Here is a 27,020-nt window from a genome sequence, read left to right as displayed (position 1 = left end):
CACACATGGAGACCATGAGCAGCTGCAATGGGAGCCTCACCACTGAATACTGTATCCCAACACGCACACACACACACACACACACACACTAAGTTATGTAATTGCAGCGTTTTTGGTTGTAGGACAGGATCATAGGCCAGACTTCAAACCCAACCCTCCCTCACACTCCGTTTTCTTGCCATATTGGAGCAGGCCAGCACATTGAATTACTTAGTCTGGAGAGTGGGAGCAAAGGCATACAGTAGGAGAGAAAAACATACATACATATTCTAGTGGTTTGGCTGATATCTGTCTAATCAAACTCAAAGAAATATCACAAAAGAAAGAAAGAAAGAAAGAAAGAAAGAAAGAAAGAAAGAAAGAAAGAAAGAAAGAAAGAAAGAAAGAAAGAAAGAAAGAAAGAAAGAAAGAAAGAAAGAAAGAAAGAAAGAAAGAAAGAAAGAAAGAAAGAAAGAAAGAAAGAAAGAAAGAAAGAAAGAAAGAAAGAAAGAAAGAAAGAAAGAAAGAAAGAAAGAAAGAAAGAAAGAAAGAAAGAAAGAAAGAAAGAAAGAAAGAAAGAAAGAAAGAAAGAAAGAAAGAAAGAAAGACTGCAGTGTGTTTGACTTTAATCCAGGCTGACAGGCTCATGCAGCCAGTCGCTGTCGACACTCCGGTTCACTGCGCATGCGCCTGCTCTCACACGCACACATGCACACAGTCGTCCACACACACAGGAAGTGTGAGCTGCAGGCCCAGTAACCACGACTGGTTGGTTGCCATGACAAACACAGTCAGCTGGGAATTCACCCAAAGAGCTGACAAAGAATGGGATGAGGGGAAAGGAGGAGGGGCAGGTGTGGGGGCGGTACTGGGGCGGGGGGGGGGGGGGGGGGGGGGGGTGGGCAGGAAGGAAGAAGAGGAAGAGGAGGAGGAGGACAAGTGAGAAGAGGAAGTAGGTGAGAGACTGATCCGGGAAGGTAGGAAGGAAATTAATGGCAGTTTCTCCTCGCCCTCATGACAGCAATTCTGAGCTGCCTTTGAGCAACGCACTGAAACCCCCAGTTACATCTTTATAGGGTTTTAAAGGTTTGTGGGTTTATTTCACTTTTATAGGTGGATGTAAAGAAGCTTGGAGCCATTTGATTTCTCTCAAACAACACGATAAAATGAGTGTTATCAACTGGAGCTGAGCTGTCTTGGTATTTGAGCCTCTGAAATAACTGAAGTAGCCTCCTGAGTTGACATTATCTCAGCAACATCTTCTCATAGATTCAATGAAAAAGAAGAAGAAACTGCATGACAGAAATACCCAGACTGCTTTTGAGATAGTTGACAAACTTACATTAAATGTCTACTGGAACTGGTAGGTGCATTTTCTGATAGTTATTTGTCCTACATGATTCAGGATCTCTATTAGAATCAATTCATGCTTACGGACACTCACACGGATATTGCGAATAAAAGGTAATAGGTTACGTAAAAGTTATTGGAAATTGTCAGGTGGACGTATGTGCTTCTGGAACCAATTTGTAATAAATGTTTTAATGATGCCACTTCCTGGTTACTGGGTTTATTTGAACTTTGAAAGCACGTGTGCGGGTTGGAAGTTTTCATTCCAAACTCTTTAAAGCAAGAGAACAATCTGGAACACAATCAAAGGTTGCAGCTTTCATAGTGAATATAATATCCACGTTATAATAAATCATCGCACATCCTCAAACTCACAGACATGCTTTGCTTAACTGAAAAAAAAAATCTACACCACTGCGGTGAATTAGCATGAATTCAGAGGACTTCCTGTTCTTACTTAACAGTTAGGGGTTATTGACTCACTGATATGGATTTATTTAGAGAGCAAGGCACTCTCTGGTTTATGCATGTCAATATTGTGTTGAGTTTTTTTTAATATGTTAAACGCATATCTACATTGATAAAGTCTTATGGAAAACTATTATCTTTGCCTTGCCTCGGTTTGTTAAAGCAGACCTAGTTTGCGCTCTAAATAGAATTAATAAGTAACTACCTACCTTAATAAATGTCCACAGGTAATAAAAAAACATTGTTCCACAGCAGCCAAACAGCCAAGGCTGCCTGAACTGCATGTGTCTACATTCAGTCTATGTTTACCGTCCATATTAAATGATCAGTGGCCAGTTCATCAGTGGCAAATAATCATCCCCAATAATCAGCTGACCAAAGTTATTGGTTATGGAAGCTTGACTCAAAGTCTAAAGTGTGTGAGACTAATGGGCTCGTCTGCATCCTCAGGCCACAGCATGGTCTGCAAAGTGCTCGCTGAAAGATGGGAAAGCTTCAGAACACCTTTACTCCCACTCCGTCTGAGATTGCGAGGGTCGGCGGCCTGCGTCTGAGCCCTTCTGGAAATTTGTACATACAACCCAACGTTTACGCGCAATTTATGCTGTACGTAAAGTGCAGAAATAAAAAATATTGAGGGTGAACTTCTCTCATTCTTCACATTTGGTAGAAGTAACGGTTCTTCTTCATGTGTGGAACGCAGCGCAACAGCTCAGCCTTCCTGAGGAAACTGTTCCACCGTGTGCACACTTCTGTGTCCCCTGTCTTTAAATACTTTTGACACAAAATTAGTCCGACTGTTAAGAAAGATTTCCAGGGCAAGGCGGTTCTTATCACCGACTCTTTGACTGACACGAGATCTGAGAAGGGTGGAACAGAAACACCACAGCAATAAACGCTGAGCAACAAAGAAGTCAAGTTTACGACAAAAACAACTGGAGAGTAACGCTTCTTCTTCATTTTACTGCAATTAAAAATCAAATGAACTGTAATATTCACTTGGATTTAAACATGTGTAGTACTTCATAGACTGCAGCTGCATGTGGATTTTCCAGGAAAATGGCAGACACAGAGAATCCGAGAGATAGTTTCAAAGCAGGCGCGTGATTGAGAGCTGCGGCAGCTGCGCACGTCTGACTCTCAAGAGTCATGGCAGGGTGTTTAGGGTCTTTTACACACACATACACGTGCACGCTCAGTGCGGAGCTGACATACCAGAGGTGCCCCACCCCTTGCATTCCACTTCATTATCCTCCTCTCCTCTCCTCTTCCCTTTCCTACTCTACCTATTCTCCACTCACACTTTCTTTTCCCTCCCTCCCTTCCTTCCTTTTATTTCACCCGCCCTCAACCTTACACCCTCCCTGCTCCTGCCACTGGCCGTCAGAGTTCACAGGCCCGGCTTCATCCCACACCCTGTGAGCCATATCTAAATATGAACACACCAAAGTAAGAAGAACTGATTACAAATGAGCCGAGGGGGTGACACACAGAGGCGGAGGAGTACAAAATGGAGCCAAGGTCGTTTCCGACTTCACGTGGATCTCTGTCAATTGTTCGATTGTAAAATCTAAGTAAAACTTTGAAATAACTTCTATGAGGGAAACATAGTTTAAGAGGAAGAAAAAAACCAGCCAGCGACCGGCTATGAGTAGACATCAATCAACCTGGAATTCTCAAGGTCAGCTCCATCGATTATTTCCCAAAATCACCTCGAAATTTCCCAAGTCGATTTTACTCACGACTTGCATGAGTAAAAACACACTAACACAAAAAGTGCTTCAGCCAGCTGCGTCACGGATTTCATATCAAACAGAGGACACCGACAGGATAAGGTTCTGCTTTAATTATTATTTGACCAACAACAAAAACACTTCCACTGTTCTACTTGCAAACTTTGCTCCTCCTCACTTTTTTTCAGAAAACATGAAAAGAAACTAAAACAAGCAAATCAAAGAGATAAATGTTTGTTTCCAGCAGAGTGTGTAGATTCCCTTCTTTAGTTTTGCCTGCAGCCTGAAATAGCACCGAATATCCTGATACAAAACCAAGAACCAAACGTGGACTTGGCTGCTTCTATAAACGTCTACGCAACTGAGCCCACAAGGTTTGTCCCTTTGTGACAGAACAGATGAGGCGTCGGTGCAGGCAACAAGAGCGCAGTACAATAAAGCGGTATCAAAATGTGAAGTTTAACCTGAAACTCAGCCATGCTTGTAGCTGAGTTAGGGGAAGTGGGCTTCTTACAGAATAAAATGATAGAAAATAATATCAGTGACAAACAAGAGTGATTTTATCTGACTTAATAAAATGCACAAATGACTAAGTTGGATGGGGAAAAAAAGTGTTATTGACATGAGGTCAGGTGTGTGTTAGCCTGCCAACTGTGCCTGCAAACATACATTAGACATGTGAGCTGAGCATAATATTCCTCGAGCTGGCTGTAGTGAGTAGATGTGTGTGTGTGTGTGTGTTGTGCAGTAGTGCAGAGCTTGTGGATGGACTGCAGTGATATTATGATCCTGTAACCGGATACACTGGTTTCCATGCCTGAGCTGCATATCCACCCCTCCCCCTCACCTCCACATCGGGCTATTTCAGGTTCTGTGCATGCACAAAGTATGGACACACACTTGCCTGCTGCAGGTAGATGAATGCAGTACTGTGCTGTGTGCTTACAACAGCCAGCATTAATCTCACCATTACGACAGCGGACAGTAGCACACTTGCAGTGCGCAGTCATGACTGTTCCCCCTCACTGTAATGCATCCAGCTCTGCACATGAGGACGACACTGTCCAACTCAACCCTAAGCGGGTGCGCGGGCGTTTGCGTGCGCTTATGTGTGTGTGCTTCTCTCTCTCTCTCTCTCTCACACACACACACATAAATGTTAAACTGGTAAACACATTCCAGACAAAACCCAGAGGAAGAGATAGTGCATTGTAACGTTTGCCTGACCAGACCCACTACGCTCAATAGCAGCTACACTTCCACACACTCACAACTTAAGATACAGTTACACAACAACCATAGCTACAACTTACTACTACTACTCCGTCTACCACGCCTGTTACAACAACAATTTTTTCTGCCAATATATCGACACTGGTTTGGTGACATTTCTGAGCACTTGGTGTGCACCCATCAGACTCGATCATCAAGAATCTGTATTGACAGATGAGCATTTTTTTTTCTACTGAAACTTCCTCTTTAGCATTGGCCTTTAAGAAAACAGGCAAATGCCCCGATGAGAAAAATACAGTATGCATTTCCTAGCAGCTGCTCCTCGCAGCACGCTGCAGTTCTCAAAAACCTCTCACCTTAATGTGACACCAGCGAACGGTTCCAGACATCTCATTCAGAAAATCAAGATTAATTTTATTAAAGTGGTCTGAATGGCGAGATGTTGGTAGAAAACCCGGAGATGGCGAATTATTGTGGATTACACAACACCGGGGTTTAAAATGATAATGAATTTTAAGATAGACTGAGAAAGAGCCAAAACTCCTACCTGATCCCCAATGAGTACGTAAACACTTGTAATTGCTGAAAAATGCTCTGAAGTTCTTAAGGCTTGAAAGTGAAACTCATGGTTGTGGGTATTTTAGTGGAGAAAATACCTTAGTTCACAAAAACATGAAAAACACCAGTTAAAGTTCCACACAGATGACTTGTGTTATCTCATTATTCAAGTAAGAAAACCCCAAACGTGCGCGTCACATGATGTGCAGTCATGGGCACATTAAGAAACATCAACACAACACAGAGCTATGTCTGAAATTCAGAGCGCCAGCACTTTTGACTGACCGATGAAGCCATTTATGTTGTGTATCACATATCTGAAAGGGACTTCTGTTCCTGTGGAGCAGTAAGAAGGGAGGGCACATGGTAGAACAGAGTCCCAACCAAAATAAAGAAAGAAAAAACAATCATACAGCTGGAAAACTGGGTCTGTGTGTGTGCTACAAACATGTGAGTGTTCTCCCTCAGGGTGATCATAAACACTCACATGACAGAGGTCAGCTGGCTATCACATAGAGAATCCACTACAGTCTCTTACGTAATGGCAGACCTGGTTACAAAACAGTACAGTTTTACTGCGCAATACGCAGCATCTCACTGACAAAGAGGCACAAACTCAAGTCAAATTTCACCTGCCACCTGCTCGTTTCAAATGTATTTACATTTGGAACACTCTGAGCTGACTAAACGGGTTCCGTAGCTTCTGCACAGCGTGTGGCACTTTACGGTGATTCTCCACACGCTCTTTCTCTAGAACGACAGCACACGCCGAGGAGTGCAAAGTTCAGGGACAGAGCAGGAAAAGTCACCCAAGGGAAACCACTTTTTCTGACTCATGATGTGGCAGGACTCGAGTTATTAGCCATATGAAGCTTGTTGGGTGAGTTGTGGAAATGGGCTGGGCAAAAATATTAGACTCAGTTTAACAACAGATGCATTCCAGGCATGTTAATTCAGGTGACTGAGAAAATATGTTCAACCATGGATCAAACTTATACACGGTCGATACACTGGACACCAGGGATCAAAGAGAACACCTGACAGGTGCTTCATAGTATTTTAAGTTGAAGACACAATCAATTGCTTCACAGTTAAGCTGACGGTATGCATTACTTTTACGAAACTGCACAGTAACTCCCACTGTCGCACGCACGTGCATCTAAATTTTTGGTCATTAGTGCCTTTGCACTCAAACTGTCTCACTCGCCCTCATATGCGCCCGCTCTTAAGTCTATAAATAAAAGGCAGAAGAAGAGAGTAGATTTAGGTCAGCAGACGTGTCTACATGCTGCTTACGAGCACTCCACTCTTTCCTCCCAACCACCGCGGGAGAGAACAGCCTGGCTCTCTCAAGTGACAAAGAAATCTATGGCATCGACACATCTGGTCACTGAGTGTACAGTAGTACCCACCTTATTACTGCGGTATGTGCCTTATTACTGCAGCACGCACTGTACCCCAGCAGAATTTGCTGTATTACCACAGTGCCCACCTTGTTACGGCAGCACCAGCCTCAGAGCTGCAAGTGTCATCATTTCCACTGCAGTTAGCACCCTTATTACTTGATTGTAAGCCGAACCGTTCCTATACAAGCCTTACAGTAGAGGTCACACCGCTGCAATGTGAGCTTTCTAACTGTAACTGAGCAGCTGAGGGTAAGGAACAAATTCTATGTGACTTCATCCAGTCCTCAATGGGTAGGAAAAGAAACTCGGCTACCGTCACAGGTTAAAGCCGCTACATATTCACAATAAAAGCCTCCAGCGGTCGTCTCTCGTGCAGTGTTTCTTTTTTTTTTTTATATTATCATCAAGGCTCTCTAAAAATGTTTGTGAAGTTAAGTGTTGGGCTTCTGCGCCTCAAAATCAGAAGAGTTCCTCAAATACCAGCTAAAAAACAGAATACTTATCGATACTAAAAGGCTCACTCATTTAACAGTTTGTAACAATTAAGATCACTGGAGTTTGGGAACTTCCCGAGGGGTTCTTCACTCGGTTAAAACAAGGATTTATCTCTTGTCACTGTGGTTAACTGCTCGTTAACAGCTGAATAACTCTGCATCACACCTTTCTGCACCTCAGCTTCGATAAAACGTCCCTCTGGGGTGAGTCTATTCTGTGGGTGTCTGTCCAAACAAAGTAAGAACCTCTGCCGCGACCCACAAGCTGAATGTGGGTCACTGCACAGGAACAGCAGCAAAAAGTGAGGAAGAGGTACTGTCATTAGAGCTGGCTGCTGTGTTGTGGTGCAGGTTACGAAACAGAGGCCCCTCCACTACAACAGCTGAGATAGTATCGCACACTTAAGACCAAATCTCTTTACACTACAGGAACACATTTCACTACTTCAGGGCAGCCTCACAAGCGCCACACAGCATGTTTCACAAGCCAGTCAATAACTATGAAATTACGAGCACAGTTTCGGTTTGTGCAAAGGGAACATTTAAAAAGCCATAACATGTTGTTTTTACACATATTTCCAATATGCAGACTTGACTGGTGACTATATTGTGCAACATGAACATTTCAGATAAATTAAGTTTACGTTTATGTGTATTTCCACTGTTCTAGGTTTCCAAAGTAGTGTAATTCATACTTTATTTTCTCGTTATGAAGTTGTCAAAGTGGAATTCTTCGTATCCGTTTTAGCAGTAAGCTCCAGTGAGTGAGTGTACGTTGGGAAAGCCCTCCGTGTATTTTTGGTAATGAAAAGTTTATCAGATACACTTTTCTCCACAGTGATAAACTCTGAGGCGGCGACGACTGCCTTGTCTCTGTAAACTATAACGAGTTTTCGTCAGTTAAAAGTTGGACGGTCATTGAAACTATAGAGGAGACACATTTTTGCAAATGCTCTCTGTCAAATGCGAAAAACTTCTTCAACAAGACCTCACTACCAAACAGTACTACTGAAACACCAGCAGTCACCGTCTCTATTATTAATTAGAAATAGGTTACACTACCACGCCGGTATGTATTTTCTCGGCGTGTTTGACTTTGCCCTTCGAAAGGTACAAAACGCTGTCTTACCACATCCAGGTCCGCCGGAGGTCTAAAGAGAAACATGGGGGGTATTTAAACAATTCCGTCGGCTACAGAAAAACAATCGCTCCTCGCTCCCGGAGACTCTGCCACACAATGGCGCTGATAGGAGGAGAAAACAGCCTCTGCTCACAGGAACGCCGCTGCATTCAGGTGCTATCGGATTTACTTTAAAGATAAACTACACGCGCGCGGTATACTGTTAACTGTTATATCTGTTAACAGTTATAAACCTTATTTACTTAATTTTTTTTAGTCAGTGACAAACCTGAAAGGTGGTACAGTCTCTGCAGAAGCGTCCTTGAAATAATTCTCCCTTAATACTTGAATAGAAAATAAGAAGATATAATTTAACCCTGAAGTTATTATACTATAGGGCTTACTAAAAACTGAATTTTATCATTTATTTTATCTTAAACATTAGCTTGCGCACATGAGGTTAATTTTAATGTAACAACTGCATTATTACTGTCATGCTAGGATCCATTAAAAAAAAAGCTTTGAACGTTTACGAGGCGCTCATGAAGGCACCAGGAGAAGCTGAAACCGAGCAGCTGCCCAGAGAATCACAGTCGTCAATGTTGCTCCGCCCACAGTTCCACTCATATGCGCGCGCACATACACGCGCCAACACATACACTGTTCTCTAACATTGCCCCCCCCACACACACACTTTGTTAGTGTATGTGTGTGTGTGTGTGTAATTTATCGAGTTAATAATACATTATTTTCTAATTGTGAACAGAAAGCAAGATTCATGTGACAAGACCTCATTTAGGCCCATTTCTAACACTTTTTTCCCCTTCCCAATTCTACTTTGGTATCCTATGAAAACTTGAAATAACATTTTTTATTATTATTATTTTATTGACATGAGTGGTCAGTAGTCACAAGCAACAGCAAGGGTGCAGCTGGGCTGGGGAGTGATGTTAGTCCTGCCCTGCAGCAGATGGCAGGGTGATGTCCAGTAACTCAAACAAAACCCAACAGAGTCTGCTCCACACAGACAAAAACAGCAGTACACCAAGCAAGTCTGGGGCAAAAAACGGGCATCTTCAACCGTATGTGGCCTCAATGCCCCCCTGCTACTCCCACCCTGCTCTCCACCGATTTATTCACATAAGTCACTTGCTTTTTCCCTCAAGTGTTTCCATCGTTATCAGAATCCAGTGTTTACTGAGCTCCAACACTATCACAAAAGCATTCAGTTTCTCCTGTTCTCACAGTGGAACATCAAAACCAGAACGGCTTGGTCACACATAAAATCGGTACGACAACAGCGTTCCACAAATCTTCACGCTTATTAGTAATAAAAAAAAACATTCCTCTCTTCCAAATTAGCTTATCAAGAGATCATAGTTAACAGTTTCTGCTCATGGCTACGACCTATTCAAACAAAATCTGTCCATACAAGTTCAACTCCTCCGTCAATACCTTCTAAAAGCCAATCTGTTTATTTTACTACAATGAAATGTTTAATAAAAGTCGTAGGCGTAAAAACAGCTACAATAGGTGCTTTCATTTAGGGCTTCCTGTTCAAGCCCAGTAAGACTGCAGAGCTTATGGAGACTATTGTTCAGATAGTAATATACAGGGATATCATAATATTCTTAACAACAGGGATGTATATCTCAAAGTATTTCGATCATGCAAACAGTTAAACCGGAGTGAAACCTCAGCTACTGTGTTGCCAACAGGCAGCTTAGCCAGGCGAGCTCTGTGCACGCAGGCAAAGGTAGATACTGTGATGAATGGATGGAGATCTGATTTTAGTTCTGCGTTCATCTCTCTGGACTCTGAGTTGACTCACGAATGCCGAGCAGTGAGAAGGGATGGCTCTAAATAAAGATTTCAGGTCAAAAACAGGAAATGGCTCAGTGAGCAGGGAGGGCAGGGCCATAGCAACACCAACTGGAGAGCTGCACCGACAACATACCTCCCTCCCTCCCACACTCCCTCCATCTATCGTTATTTATTTCATTATTGCTCTTCTTTTATTTCCCTCTCTCTATAGCAGCCACATTTACACTACAGTTGCTCATTAAGGAACTGTCTTTATCCAAAGCTGTATGTTCCTTTTTGTTATTGTTTAAACCTTATTTTACTTTCTCCACCTATCTTCTCTTTCTCTGGGTCAGTTTTTTCTTTCTTTCTCTACCTTTGATTTTTTTTTTCTGTGGTTCTGATGTCATTTCAGCATCTTGATTGCCTGACCTATCAGTAAGGGAAAAGCACAATGCAAAAGTCACTTGATGCATTCAAACCTGAAGGCTGGATTATTGTTTCCAAAAACATGTAATGAAAATGGCCATAATCACCAGAATATGCAACAGTATAAAAGAGAATATGTTCAAAACCCTGTAAATGCTCTGCCATTTTGTTTTTACGAGGCTCTCTTTGTCTTCCTTTCCCTTCCTCTAGGTCGTGTGTGTGTGTTGTACTATTAGTGTGAACCTGAGTCATGGTGAGTTCACTGGTCCCACTCATCACCCAGTACATGAATCTACATGTTGCTTCAATCCATCACTGTATCGCACCTTTGGGTGGTAACACTATAACTTCCACCAGATTTAGATCACCAACCATTCCATTGTTCCATTTATGTTCACTGCAGCAAGGAGCGGTGCTTTAAAAAACAAAAAAAATCATAAAGGTCTATCAATTCACACATACACGTGGCCACCATCCAGAACAGTTAAATCCTGTACACGAGTCTGTGTTACTCGCTAGTTTTGTGACTGGTTTCGTTCTGTATTAACTTAGTAATAAAGGAAATTACTACACATTGCACTTCAAGTTGAAGATGACTGATTCCAGAAAGAGATTAATTAATCAGACCTGTAATACTTCATCCTCAGTAGGCTCTCAGCAACACCCCCCTTTTTGGGGAAAAAAAACGCTTGTGTGACTGCAGGAACAATAACAGCACAAACACTTAAAACCAGACAGTTTAAATGAATTATGTCATGCCAAACAGTTGCTCAATAGACAGTTGCACCAGTTCAGGGCTTCTCTGCCCAATGAGATAGGTCTGTATATTGGCCACTGCACTACATATTTGCCAGTGTGTAAAACGAGTCACCCCGTTCCTTGCTTCTTTTAGGGGTGCAAAACCATTGAATCGATTGGTAGCACCAGCCTGTGTATGCACCTTCCTTCTACAAGGCTATCATAGCTTACAGTTTTGTAAAAACTCCAAGCCTCTTAGAAAGGTCAGGCTGTGGCATGTCCTACTTCTCCGTAGACTGCTAACAGTTACAGGCAAGAACTCAGGATTGGTGTCAACACCAGGACAACACAGGCTAGACTATTGTGAATAAGCGTAGAAACCCTCCTGTTATTTTAAAACTACTGAAAACTTCTTTTGTAGGTTCTTTTTTTACGCCGACCCAAGAGTACGAACACAAGGGGAACAATTTGGGATGTAACTCTGCTATGATTGGTCTTGAAGACCAAAATGTACAATTATTGATCCAGACATTGTAAGTTTATGGTAATTAGGACTAAGTTGTACAGTGAAGGCTTGAACAAATTAACGACGACCTGGAACCTGTTTGGTAAAGTAACAGTAACATTTTGCTCACATAATCAACAGTTTCCTAATATCAGCTGCTAAAACTAGTGCAAAGCTTAGGGAACTCTTAGAACTGTACGGTCTCAAAGTGTCCTGTGTTATCACACTGCCATTGCTTAAGCGCGCTGTGTCTCTATGATTAGACTGAAGACTGAAATCCTTCGCTGTTAATTTCCTCTCCTGCAAACTAAGTAAGTGCAAGACCATCTCTAGCTTCAGGTTGGGAGACCCAGGGAACATGACTAAAGATTAATCAGAAAATGAAGCATTTTGGTGTATATATATCATGTTCTATAGAGCCACAATGGACGTGTATTCACTTGACATTTGCATTTGAGCCGTGTACATACAAGCTTCCTTTGGGTGGTTATCTATCAGTTTTTTTGTGTCCTGTTAATTTACATTAAAGTCTATTGCAAGTGTCACTTTTTTTTCCACAAAAGGAGGTGTGGACATGTTTTAAGCCAAAGCTTCTGAATGTGCAAGTCTGATGTATAAATGCAATTATACATAAAAAGGTGTTTGTACTGCACAAACAGAGGCAGTTTAGTATTCCATTTTAATGCCAGGACAAAGACTTACCGCTACTACGAACTATCAGAACAACAGCTAGCGGGCCGCCGTTTAGCTCACTGGTCGGAGCGGGAGGCCCATGTACGGAGGCTCTTTGCCCCAGTACAGCTGTCCCGGTTTCCATTCTGGCATGTGGCCCTTTCCTGCATGCCTCCACTCTCTCCCTGTACCTCATTTCCTGTCGGACTACTTTCAAATGAAGCCCACTAGCACCAACAAAACCTTTTGAAAAAGAACAACAGCTATCATCATTGCTGTAACTACTGTCCATTTGGAACTTGTCACACCTGTTGGTCAAGTTGAGGTTTTGTCCTGCCTCCACGTTTGTTTTGTGACTTCCTGTTTTATTTTGAAAATTAACTCTCCTCTCGTTTCAGGTTCCTTGCACTTCCTCATGTGTCTCCCCTTGCCCTGTGCCAGTGTGTCATGTCCTTTCGTCTTGCACACCAGCCTTATTGCCATTGTCAAGTTAAGTCATAGCATTGTCTGTTTCGAGCCACGTTTAGTCTTTTTGCTGGCCTATGCCATTTAGCTACTTTGTGTTTTCATATAATAGAGTGATTTTTAGTTTGGCCTTTTGCCGTTTATCTTAGCAGCTCTTCGAGTTAAATCGGAGCTTTTAGTTTAGCTTGTTATTCTCTTTTTTCCTCGCTAAGAGTGGTTTTTGTTTGTTTCTCGCCTCTTTGTATTTTCGGCTCTGTTAGTAAAATCAGAGCCTGTTCCCGTTCTTCCCTCTATGGAGGTGTTTTTTGTTTACAGGGATTTACCTGTTTTTTGGTCAACAGTCCTCCTCCTCAATCAATCAAAATGAATCTAATTAGATTAAGAATCATTACCCTAATCTATATTCACAAATGGAAAAAATTTATTTGTCGTAAGGTTCATAGATTAGGAAAAAGTCCAAAAAGCTTAGTGTGGCTTGCAGGCAGATCACCACTTCTGAAGCTTGTTGTGTGTTAGTGATAGTTTTAACTTAAACTGTTTTTAAAAAAAAATAAACCCAATACTCTCTTAACCTTTGTTATGGACCAATGGGCCGGGTCGTAACAATGACTGGGGGCTCGTCCTGGATCATTTGAAATTACAGTGGAAACTAAATTTGAGTATTTTCTCCTGCAGGTTTGTGAAGGTTGTTAATGAGTTAAACAGCTGATACTTTTGTAGTTTTCTCTTCAGAGCAGTGTTTGAATTCTCTCCAGATTGTGTATGCCGTGTTTTGGTGTGTAGCACAAGCTTGGAGCTCCCTGGAAGCCATTTGTTACAGATAGGATAATTATGTGCTTCAGGCAAGCGAGCGCGAGGTGATTTTTGTCAATCTATTGCCACAGCTATTGGTGTGTGACAGAAAGTTTAACTTGCATCACACCTATAAGCACACAGGGAGGGGGACCAGCATGGCATGCTGACCTTTGATTATGGTGTATTTTGGATAACATGTTTCTTTTAAAATTTAGCTGCAGAGGAAGAAAAAGTGAAACCAGAGGAAAACATCCATGTCTGGCAGATTTGAGGGTGTGTGTGATGAGAATATTAACACTATTAGACATGGGCGTGGCACACAGACCCAATATGGAGAGAAAAGGAGGAGGGAGGGAGGCAGGGAGGGGAGGGCTCCCCACCAAAAATCACCCATCTGCTTTCTTTCCTATTCTCTCTCCCTCTCTCTTTGTCTCTACCTCCTCCTGTTCTTTTTCTTTGTCTCTTGACCAGCTTCTTTATCAGTGTCCGTCATTTCCCCGTCTCTGCCCCATAAGCAGCTGTTGCCTCAGTCACACACACACACACACCCACACAGGATGATTTGTCCTTCATATGAAATATCCACGATTAGAGCGTCATTTTCTGCTATACCCGTTTTAGCTGATTCTCAACGCCCACACAGACACACGCAAAGCTGGACAGAGCCCACTGGTGCGTGAAAAGAAATCTCTTCATTTGTCTACCCACCCTCAGTCACACACACACACACGTACACAAAAACACATTGTCTTCTCTTACTCTCATTACTCTCAGACTTCAAACACTTGTTAAGTGCCTTGACTCACACACTTCAAAAGGGGAAGACGAAGTAAGCAAGGCGAACCAGCCTCCTACGGTGCTAAGATAAATAGTCAAATAAGCTTCCAAAATGTAGTGAAGCTGCTTTGACTCACCGCTGGTTTCTTGTAATGTCAGTGATCTAAGCAGTTGCACACGTCTTGATTTGACAGTGAATGGCAGCTCAAGTGTGTTTGTTACATGAGGAAGAAGCAAATGAATGATAAGATCTGATGCTAGTTACTACCGAGATAATATTCCTCCAATATAAGTGGGATTAAATGTCAAATGACTAAAAATACATTATGTGAGTAACAAAGAGCACAACGTGTACATTTCAACTTGCAGGAATATAAATGTACTACAGTACTGTGCAAAAACCACAAGCCACTCCTCATTTCTATTCAGATTGCTTCCAAAGAGCCAGACTTTCTTGTAATCTTTTGAAGTGGTTTTGAGCAACTGTCCTCCAGGTTTTCTGAAAGTCTTCTTCTTTGAACACTGGCTGCTTTTTCACTAACTTCCCCATCTAGTTCTTATACCTGACCATTCTGAATGGAAATGTATTACTTAAAACCACTCAACACTGACCTATAAATCATTCAAGCATAAAAAAGTAGCTAACTCATGTTTGACAGATTTAAAACTAAAGAAAAACTACCTACATCTGAAAGTGATGTCCAAAGAGCAGATACAAGACCTGAGAGATGCATCTGGCCCTTCAGTTGATCCAGGTACTGTTCACTGAAGCCTCAGCAGAAATGGTCTCCATGGAAGGCTGGCTGTCAAGAAGTCATTCTTAAGGAAGGGAAACAGGGAGAAAAGGCTGAGCTATGCCAAACGACACAAGGAGTGGACTGAAAATCAGTGGCAACAGGTCTTTTATGGAGGGATGAATCCTCCCCAGAGCCCGGACCTCAACATTATTGAAGGAGTGTGAGATCATTTTGATAGAGAACGGAAACAAATGGCCGCCAACATGCAAAGAAGAGCTTTGGAATGTCCTTCAAGAAGCCTGGAGAAGTATTATTCTAAACTACCTAAATAAATGACAACAAATCTTATTAAGAGGGTTCAGAAAGTGCTGAAGAATAATGGTGGTTTCAATTATTGACCTTCTAGCTCATTAGAGTTGTACAAACTGTATTTACTGTATTCATGTTTGCACATTTCTCAATAAATCGCTGCATCTATTTCCTGTTTTCCTGGCATAACATAAAGAAAAACGAGGGGTGGCTCGAGACTTTGGCACAGCTTAGTATATTTGGAGTGCTTTTGGTGAACTTTGGTGAACAAAACAAACACACGCTTCCCATTCCAGAAAAAACAGAAAAAATTCAAACCTTTACACCTACCAATACAGTTTCATGACTTCAAGCCATTATCTCATGGCGGTCGTGATCTTATTATTCATTATGTGTTTATCAAGATGACAAATGGTGCTCAGTAGTTTCTTTTTTTCTTAATGAATACTTAAAGTTGCACTGACTTATTGCTCAGCTGTGCTTGAGTGACTCTGTGATTTCACAAGTCACCGATTTTCCATGCGGTGTCATTTAATCAACATACCTCGGGCTGCTGTGAATGCAGACATCTGCTCATAGCGGTCTGACTTTGCACATTTATTCATACTGCACACTTAGAAGTCAGACATTTTAGTCAGCTTCCTTCTTTGAAAAAAGATTGCAGTCTTATCTAAAAAAAAAAAAGCTATTAGAAGTCTGGCAATACACAATGTGTTTGTTGTTATCTGCAACATCAATGAATAGAATTATGGTGAAGCTAAAAAATGTTCACATCGAAGACATAATTCCATAGATCTATTGACAGAATCTAACATAAATTGGTCAAAGCATCTGTTGCAGATTCTAGTCAAATTGAGACTTCAGTGTCAATGTCAGAGTAAAACGTAAGAGCATTATGACTGTGCTGGCGCGCACCACGTAAATGGTAAATGGACTTGTACTTGTATAGCGCTTTTCTAGTCTAGCTGACCACTCAAAGCGCTTCACTACATGCCGCATTCACCCCACTCACACACATTCATACAGCACGTCTTAAGATATAACTACGTGCTTTCTAAGCATTCACACACATTCATACCCCCAATGATACACTGGGGTTCAGTGTCTTGCCCAAGGACGCTTTGACATGTATCCTGGGAAAGCCAGAGTCGAACCACTGACCTTCCGATTGGTGGGAGACTGCTCTTCCTCCTGAGCTACAGCCACCCGCGAACACTTCTTGTCCACCTGATTGGACTCTGCACTTTATTAAAGCAGTGTATGAGCAAGCCCACCCACCTGATTACCAGCACAGATCTCAAGGTGCAGCAGCGCACAGGCACTTATTTTTGCTTATGAGAGAAACCCAAAAATCGGCAATGTTGAAGCAGTTTCCAATGCACCGTGACATCTGGAAATCACTCAGAATTGATGATTAGGAAGGAACGTTGGAGAAAAGCTCAGGTCATTAAGTACAGAGGTAGAAATGACACATTTGAACACTGGTAAGACGTCGTGGTGAGTTTCTGGAAGCTAAAACAACTGGCACGAACAACAACACAAGATGAGGGGACAAATATTGAGTATTTCCACCACAGCTTAGACACTACTTGGCGGGGTAATACTGTACTATCAAATGCATTTTTCCTGTACAATACCTTTCTTTTATCAAATAATCTCTAGTTATTTAAGTGGTATTTGCCATACATACACACACACATACATATATATATATATAATATATATATGTATGTGTGCATATATATGAAGAAAGATCTTCTCTTTTTTGCAAGTGAAATTAAATATCTCTATTACAGAAATAACCGCTTGAGACAAAACTGAATCTTATCTGAAGATGAATCGAATCTTACCCCATGTAAACGTAAGGAATCGTTTTTAAAGGAACATGCACCTATTTTTGACTAATTAAAAACCTTTAATCATGATGTAGCATATCATAAGGAAAACCCAGACAGCAACCTTTTTACATTCGAATACGCATCGGCTGTTCTGGAGCTGGAAATACTCACTGGGCTGAAGTAAATAAGTATAAATCCGCAGCTGAAAACAGTTGGGAGAGCCACACGCAGGCTTTAATGTGAGATACACACTTTTTTCGCCTTCTTTTCTTGACCTTTGTGGACAAAAAGACAAGCACAGAGTGACACCTGTCTAAAAACTTCCGCTGAAGAATTTGTGTCTTTGTGTCTGAACTAAACCAGCTTCCTTTTATCTGTGCATAAGATACAGGGATAAAGTTGTATAGATAGAAAAAAGTTGGAGCACACTAAACATAATTTGTCATCTTTGAAGAGGAGTGTCTTGCCTAATAAAATGGGCGCGAGTGCCAGACAGCAAGACAGAGAAAGAGAAAGAAAGGGAGGGAGATATGTTTATTCGTTGGTGTGACGCCTCCAGTGTCAGGTGACTTACAGGAAAGAAGTTGTTGTTCTCTTTCTCTCTCACTCTCTTGCTTGGTGTTTCTATGTGTCTTTCCCTTGTTTCATAACCTCTGAAATGAATAGCTTTTACTCAATGAATGAATACTTAATGAATCAGAGAACAAATATCATAGAGAAGCCGGACGACATGCTTTAATAATCGATAAGTTGATGCATTGTTTCATTTGAAAATATAAGTTTAAAAGTGGATGATCAGCAGATCAGTTAAAGCAGTGGAGACATTCTGAGGCATGTATAATAACCATCTTAGATATATAGTTCTTCTGTTGTGTGTTTTACTGGATTTTGGCTCAGAGTTATGGGATTACTGTAACCCTTTAAAGTGTTTGTGTAAGTTTGCGTGTGAGTGCACATGCCCATCCATAGCAAACTGGTGAGTGTGACACATTCCAGTGCAGCAACTCACCATTAGCTGAGCAGTAGAAGGGACAGAGATACCTCTGTCGACTGGGAGAAAACTCAACAAAAACAAATTGACAGCGGAGAATTTAGCCGAGTGGTGGAGGCAAAAAAGAAAAAGTAGTGGCAATCTAAGAAGTACTTAGAGTGATATCAGTTGGAGAGGTGTTGGTAGTATTGGTAAAAACTTCAGTGTTATTGCCTGTTACAGACTCTAGTATCATTTCATGCATGTGCATTCCTCCCCCCACGCACATCTTTGATGTCTTGCCTCCAACATAAATTCTGCAGTGTTTTTTTTTTCCCCTCTCCAAAATTCACAAGTCAAAGCGTACTGCAGTGAAAACTCCGTGGAGGGAGATACTGTAGCTGAAAACAGGAGGGCCATTAATCTTCGAGAGAAAGCAAGCTGACTCAAAAGTCATGGCACACAAGGAAGCAGCCGCCGCTCCGGCATGGTTTACGGTTTAGTTATCTGCCTCTCTTTTCCACTCTCTAGAAACTTGAGATTATGAACCTTTACGTCCTTTGCGATCACAAACGAGCTAGTTGCTATTATCACAATGTACAACACACTGGAAATGATTGGCAAAATGACAGAAAACTGAAAGGGAAAGAAAAGCTGAACGACAAGCTGCAAGTCGGATGTAGAACCACAGTTAACCACAACTCCACAGTCTCCACTTTAAATAAAATACATTTCTAACGTGGCCTCCTATTCACATATACAGTTCTCACATCCAATTTCATCTTTACATCTTCATTCATCACTCTCCTCAGTGTGTATACTTTAAAAAAAAAAGATAATTATTTTACTGTCTTCATTCGCAGGTCAGTAAGTGCTGAGTCATCAGAACAATGCCTCCTGTGCTATTATTGACCATTGAAATCACCATTTTCTTCATGAGTCAGTGACAACACCAGCATTCTGTGATCAGTCATAGCAAAAGAGAATGTAACAAAAAGTCACAGAGGTCAGATGCAGCTTCATCCTGCTGCTCTGGAGCTTACATAGATAAACTGGAACTGGCATTTTTTGTTCTCTAATATGTGCCGGCATGAAAATGTATTTTTCAGAACAGTACTCAAGCGCTGCACAACTTAGAAGTAATCATGCTTGTGTATTTCCAAAGTTTCCTTTCTCAAAATTTCTTACCTGAAATTGTGAAGGGGGAAAGGTTGTCCACATGTCCAAAATGCAGCAGTTTCACAATCCAGGCTTAGAAATGGTGAGTTACCATTTAGGTCAGCAGCTGTTTTGTTTTGGGTACTGTCATGAATATTACATGTATATCAATTCTAGACCTCTCCCTGTACTTTTAACTCCTAACAAGTCTTAACCACTAGCGATGGGGAGCAAAGTAGTAAAGTAAGAAATTGTGGAATTAGAAAACTGAAAGGACTGTGGAAAGGATTGCACAGGTTGGGATTTGAACGAGGGAGGGCCCATCCAACCCATACTTCCATGTCACATAGCATTTTCGTCCTAATTTAAAGAAGAAACTATTTACATCATAACACTGCAAGCGTCAACGTTGTCATGTCCACAGGAGTGGAAACATCATCAGTGGCGCAACTGGAGCTGCATCGCAGCGGAGAACTAGCACAATTTTTAAGCCTTTATTGTAAAATTGCTACGTCTTTTTTTCTGTGGACAAACGTACGTAATTCATCATGTCATGAGATTGCGCTGAGTAGTGTCTGCACTCTTTTCTTTTTCTAACTGTCATTACTTCTCAGATTTTATACATAATCTTGTGCTCTTTTTCCATCCTCTACAGATGGCCAAAAAGGCTATAATGAGAGGGCAAATCACAGAAATAATTAGCCAGAGATTGCGATATAGTTCCAAAACAAAGATAAGACAAGGATTTAGTACATCCTTTTCAAAAGAACACAACCGAATTGTGGTCTCAGTTGAATGTGGGTTTTATGTAAATTGTGACTGACACTCTACATAAGAGACTGATTTTAGCTATAGAGCTTACTGCTATTTATTCTTTATTTGTTTAAAGGTTCATTTCTAAATTTGGTTGACAGACAGATAGAGACCTTTTGAGTACCTTTGCGCAGTCATACTGATGCAAAATCAATTGACCATCGACAATGTAAATGTTTCGTTTCATATCAGCTCAGAGAATTCACAACATTAATCTACAAATCAGTCAACTTTTTTCCATAACAATCAGTATTGTGAATCAAGTCCCACGTCTTGATTTCATTTGCCAGTATTTATGTCCATTAAATCAAATGTTTGCTCTAAGGCTCATAACATAAAGAAAAACAGCAATCTGATCTTCAACAGTGATTTCTGTTCCCAGGGTGTTGTCGGTGTTCCACTTCTCAGTGAATGTCAGGCCATATTATAAAATACGGTGTCTTCTCAATTAAAAGCTGAGACTGTATTTACTGAAATTCTTTTAAGAACCAGCCTTTTAATGGAGGCAGACCTTTTTAAAATGTTGAAAATTGTATGACTTGCCATATTTTCTACAATGTGTAGAAAATTTGTGTCGGAACAAAATCTGGAATGTTGCACATTCACACTGCATGTGTGTTGCATGCGAGTCAACCACTGTGTGGCAGAAAGATGCATAAATCGACAAGCAAATACGCAAACAAACTACTAGCTTAGCAGTCAAGCTGATCACCGGGCGAAGTTTGAACTCATTCAAATTAAAACGTTAGTCGGATTTAGCCAACCAGAACTAAAATAACGAGAAGTTACGTAACATTACGAGTCTATGGATAATAGTTTGTATGTAATAGAGAATCAGGATTGTGTTTTTATGCAGACAGCGAGGGATTAGTCTGTCCAACTTACTCTTTTTCATTTTTGATTCATCTAAGGATTTTAAAAGTTATTTATTTACACACAAAATAATCAAAATTGGCAGAGACAATTTTCCAGATGACCCGGAAAAATCTTTAAATTACTTCTTAAAACCTACGGTTTAAATTTCGAAAGAGCTGTTACACAGTCATGATAAAGAAAAAAGCAGCAGATTCTCACAGAACACATTATGTACCTGTTCCAGAACATCTACGAATATTTGACTTTTCTATGCACCAAAGTGCAGGTCTTGTATCTCTGCTTTTGAGTGTTTTCAATGATACGTTTCTTTCGGATAACACTGTCTCCATTGTCTCCATGCATTAAAATGAATGAGCACTGCATTTTCATCATCAAGTTTAAGCTTGTCTACTTCAGGTGTTTCTTTCTCGACTTTTTCAAGAAAAGAAAAAAAGAAGAACTTTTAAAAAGTGACCATAAGAACATATAAGCTGACAATTTGACTTTGCTGTAATTAAGAATTAATAGACTAACTTCTAGGAGGAAATTAAACTTTCCTACACCTACTGTTGCAATTGAAAAATGTATCTATAAGTAAGAAAATTGGTCCTTTGGTACACTCAGAGGTGCAACTTTTACAGCCTTGTTTAATCTACAACTAGTAGCTAGCCATTGTCAACGTTAGCCGATGCTAGCAAACTTTCGGGAGATATTGGTCACTGACATTATACATCCTGCTTGCTGACTTTACTTGTCCAAATGAAGAAATGTTTTCCAACACTTACTTAATTATTTTTCTACAAGCAGCCTATTAAGGGTTTTAGAAGTGGAGCTCAGCAAATTAGAAACAGTAAGGCATCTTCCTCCATTGTGTTGTTCGGTAGCCGTGATTTGAAAGTGCAAAATCTGCCCATCTGTGGCAGTTTTGTTACCAGATTTAGCTGTTTTTCAGACAACCTCAGCAATTTTTTATTTAAAAAAAAAACAACTAGTGACAAATCTAGCAACATTTGTGACAAACATCCACAGTATTACTCCACAGGATCGAGGTCTCTCTCCAGGTGCAGGAACTCCTGCGTTTGAGCTGCTTGCGCAGTGTTTTCCGTGTGTTGCAGGAGGAGGCTGTGAGAAAATGTTGGAGGTTAGGTCTGAAAAACAATCTTTTTACAATGTGACCGTCGTGCCCATGTATGCCATTTTGCTGTTTGCCTTGGTTAAATGAAAATATATGCTATGACAGAACTTTTTCACTTACTGGTTGGGTTTAGCATGTAACTTCACTTGGTTAGGGTTAGAGAATTACCAATAGTTAGGACTAAAATACCATCTTTTCACAGTGTGACCACTACCTTCATGTACACCATTTTAGCAATTCACATGTAATTCTCACCCTCACAACCACTGGAGGTTGCATATTCATCGATACTAACAACCTTTTTGGCAGTCTTTAGCTCCATTCCATTGGAAACAATTGGCATTAATCCCACAGTTCTGATTCACTTATTATTAGTCCAATAAGCCATTGGATCTAATATTTTATCATTTGTAATAAATCATGTCATGGTGTCAGGCGAATCAGTCAACTCAGTGGATTGGGCTGATTCAAAGGTCTTTTGACATAAACCAACGTATAGCTGTCCTCTTTGATGATTAGGAATAATGTTTGTTGATCTTTAGAACCGTCCTTGAAATTTATAGCTACACTATGTTTTAGCATTCAGCATTAGTGACTATTAGTGGTGTGATGAGATCTCGTGCCACGAGATCTCAAGATTACACTCGACAATATTTCTCGTTGCATTAAAAATCTGTCTCGCGAGACTTGTGAGCTGTCCAAACTTCTATTTGTGATCTATGGGGGCAGTCATGTGCCTTTGCTACGTCTAGCTTGCCAGAACCTAAAGAAGGAGAAGGAAAAGAAGAAGAAGAGGAGAAGGAGGGGAAGCAGCCAGAATGATGTTGGAAAATACCGGTATTACCATTGAAGATGCCCCCGCCACTTTCAAATCGTTTGTTTGGCAGCATTTTAGGTACCCGGCGGAAATGATAAATGGCAGTAGAGTGACTGATAAGACACGGACAATATGCAAGCATTGTATGAAAATAATGCCGTACACCGCGGCAATTTAGTTTCAATTTGTGGAAGAAGAAGTTTATTAGAAGCTCATGCTTACATCATGCATGTAAAGAGTTATAATAAAACATTTCAAAATGCATGTGCAACTCGGTTAAATGAAAGTCTGTTGGTCCAGTCCAATATTTTGTCATGGTAGTTTTCGTAAAATCTCGTCTCGTTCTCGTGAGCTGAGTGTATCTTTCCAAGAGGGGTGTGACACCCCTAGTGACTATCATTATACGGTAATAAAATGTAATTAACATCGTTCACTGTTATTAAATTATAAATAGAACACTTTCTCCATTTTTGCTGTGATTTAACAACAACTGTTGAGGCATTATTAACTTTTGCTGCAACCACATTAGTGCAGTCTTGTTAATACTTAAAAGTAGCAGAGTACAGTTCTAGTTTTTTGTCAGTCTATTGCTATAATCTTCATGTAAGAAAATATTTGTTATGTTGATAGAATGGGTAACCTGAACAGAATAATGTAGTTCCATGCACAGTAATCTGTTACATCCTCTCTTGCTGCTGCCCTCCTACACCAGGCCAGACTGGCTGAGTCAGCTCCGCTGCTCTATCACGATTCAGTCTGACACACTTTCCCTCTCTTGACTCCCTCACCCCTGACTTTTCTTCACAAATCTCTTCATTCACCCCGAGCTTACTCAAAACTACCTTTTCTACCGCTCTCCTTCTGTTTTGTCTCATTGTCTCATATACTTTGTGAGTGTATATAAACATCCCCCTCTACTTACTTCATGCCCTTCTCCTCTATTTCATTTTTTCAACCCCCTCTCTCCTTCTCTCTCTCTCTCTCCCTCCCTGCTGGCTGCCGTCAGGGTAGCAGAAGGCAAGTGAATGGCTTCAGCCCTCCCAGCTGGTCCCATCACCCAGCAACCCAGATCAAACAAAAGAATACACACACAAGCCTACAAACAGGCATGCAGTGCAGACACATACACACACAAACACACATCAGTTCACCAGCAGATGAGGATATGCCTGCTCTTAGACACATGCAGACAGATATGCAGATGTATGCACACACACATATGCGCACACACATGCACATGCATCCACCCTTACCCCCACCTTTGCCCTCCCAAATTCACATCCAGGCAGCCTTCCCCTGCAGACTCCCACCCATCATTCTTTCCTCCAGTCCCCCACCCATCACCCATCAATCCCTTTCACCCCTCCCAGCACCCTCTCCAGACACCCAGCCTTTTGTCCACGCTCTGTTCTGCACACACACAAAAAAAGGCGCATTTGTGGGAAATACAGATGAACATGTGTTCCAAAAACAGAAGTCAACAGAAAGTATCCAGTAAATGCACCGCTTGTGTTTCTGGTTGCTCACATTTACACGCACAAAGAAAGTGCAACCGAGCAACAAAACCCGACTCAGTTATCTTTAATTCTGTTAAGCAGCCTGTAGCAAACCACATCTGTGGAAAACTTCACGGTGATATGTGCATTTATAGTCATACATTCCCAAAGGCCTTCTGCAACATATCATCAGAGTGCTGGTCAGTGCATTCCAAGAGTTATCTTGTGAGAAAATCTTTACTAGCAAGCTACTGTGACTGTTTACTTTCATGTTACCTGCTCTTCATGCTGTTTTTTTCCAAAGTTTTAAAGGTTGACTTAAAAAAAAAGACAACAACAAAGAGCCTTTTTAAATAAGGGAGCATGCTCAAACTTTTGAATGGCACTAGATACGATACAACCAATCTACAGTGAAGACAACTGCTCTTATTTCTTAAATGAAACATTTGTCTTCATCCAGGTAAATGACCACAATTGCAGGAGAACTGGAGGGCCGCCGCTGGGTCTTACTGTGTCGCCAGTGTCTGAACAATCAAAGTAACACATAAACACACCACAAAGATGACCACAAACTTCCAGCTGGGCAATAACACAAAGCTTGACTGTGCTGAAGGGGGCAGCAGTATGTACATAAATTATACAATAACACTAACCGGTAGAAGGTAGAAGGTTTGTGTTTGTCAGTAATGTCAAACCGAACTGGTCTCTCTGTAGTCATGATTACCAGCTGGTCTTCAGTTTCTTCACTCCACATGGTCACGTCATGCTAAATGAGCTGTCTACCTTCTCGTGCACTTGCGCCTTCACTGACAGCCGCGATGCAGATTCTATAAGTTGAAACAGCTGAAAAAAACAACTCGGATAGAGTCTGACAATGGCAACAAGGCGCACACACCAAAAAAGACAGATGTTCGCCCACATTCCAGATGTGCCCAATGGCCAATCTTTAGCTTAGTGTAAGAGAACCCTAAGGCTTGAGATGTCCTTCTAACAGTGACTCTCAGAGAGACTTGCAAGGGGACGACCTGGAACAGGTCTGATCTACGACAGCATCTTCAAGAACTTTAAGGATCTGCAGCCAGTATACTGGTTCCTTAGGGTCTACTGTGCAGCACACAATGGACCAACAGCAGATCAGGCAGCAGTTTTTATGCTGCTTGGGCATATCAGTGTGTCAGTATAACTGGAGTTTCCTAACCATGTCCCTTCTGCACCTGCCCTGAAAGCAGGCTGGACAGTTGTAACAGTTCGATTAATTAGTCTTCAAACAGCAGGAGACTAAACTTGAAACCTTAAGATTTCTACTGGTACAACTTGAAAATGCACTAAAGAGAATGGGCAGGGCAGTGGTAGGAGTTCAAACAACCAGCGGTCAACATATGGCTTAAAAAATGAGCAGAAGCCAGACATCAAACCCAGCTGTGCTCACCAGTGAATTTGAAAACAATACCTTAAAAAGTCAGAACATGCACAGATCAAATCATCATGACCATTTTTCAACAAAGCAAAATTAATCTTTATCAATTCACAGCATTAAGAGCACAGCAACGACCAGAGGGGTAAAAAGTGAAAACATATTTATTGTAACTTCTCTATTTTAGCACAGTAACTGTGAGCCAAGCCAAACCTGTGAGAAAGATGCTCTACTTCCAAGATTTTTCAGCCCAACCCACTCACACAAACAAATACAGGGGAACTGGATTTTTTTGAAAATTCTTACTGGAAACAGCACAACATGGAAAACCTGAGCATGTGAGCTGCTTCTGCAAGCTTTGGAAACATAACAGCAAACAAGATGGAAAATTATGGAAAATGATCTGAAATAAATCCCGTCCAGGCTCCAACAGACTGTTGTGTGAGGCCCAGTCCATTCCACCTGAGGTGAGCCTGGTCTGAGCTGGACCAAGCTGGCACGCATCAAACCGTCATGCACCAATTAACTGGGCGCATCACAGTCTAAAATTGTATGTCCCAGTCTTGTCTAAGCTTGTCTTAACCAGATTCATCAAAAAAGAGTGCTCCTTTCCCTGCAGCAGTCAACGGTAAAAACAAAGAAACACAATACAACAGAGAACAAACACAAACACCTAATCCAACACACACACTTAGTGTCCTTATTGAACAGAGGGATGTGTTTGCTGCTCTCTTCATTAATCATTGAACAGAAAAATCCACACAAGGGCCAAAAATGATAACTAGCTTCTGCTACACACACTACAGTTTATAGTGTTTCCTAAATCCATGCTAATGGTACACCACTACCACTATAATATCTCTCTATCTATCCATCCATTTTCTATACCCGCTTAATCCAGTTTAGGTTCCGGGGGATCCAGGGTACACCTTGGACTGGTAGCCGGTCCATCA

General features: G+C 41.2%; 1 protein-coding gene across 2 annotated transcripts in view; it reads right to left on the bottom strand.

The window, feature by feature from the left end:
• Positions 1-27,020, bottom strand: part of sertad2b (SERTA domain containing 2b) — a 41,540-nt gene that overhangs the window by 4,882 nt on the left and 9,638 nt on the right. Inside the window, exon 1 of one of the 2 annotated variants that reach the window (XM_072391479.1) lies at positions 8,351-8,444. The exons of the other annotated variant lie outside the window; for it this stretch is intronic. The gene's annotated coding sequence lies outside the window, so the exon portion shown is untranslated. Of the gene's footprint in view, positions 1-8,350; positions 8,445-27,020 lie in introns of those variants that run through there. 2 annotated transcript variants of the gene reach the window in all.

Source organism: Leuresthes tenuis, unplaced genomic scaffold, assembly GCF_036924035.1.
Source record: "Leuresthes tenuis unplaced genomic scaffold, fLeuTen1.0.hap1 SCAF_8, whole genome shotgun sequence".
NCBI lineage: Eukaryota > Metazoa > Chordata > Actinopteri > Atheriniformes > Atherinopsidae > Leuresthes > Leuresthes tenuis.
The sequence above is the reverse complement of the archived record's forward strand: the minus strand, read 5'-3'. Positions and strand labels throughout refer to the sequence as shown.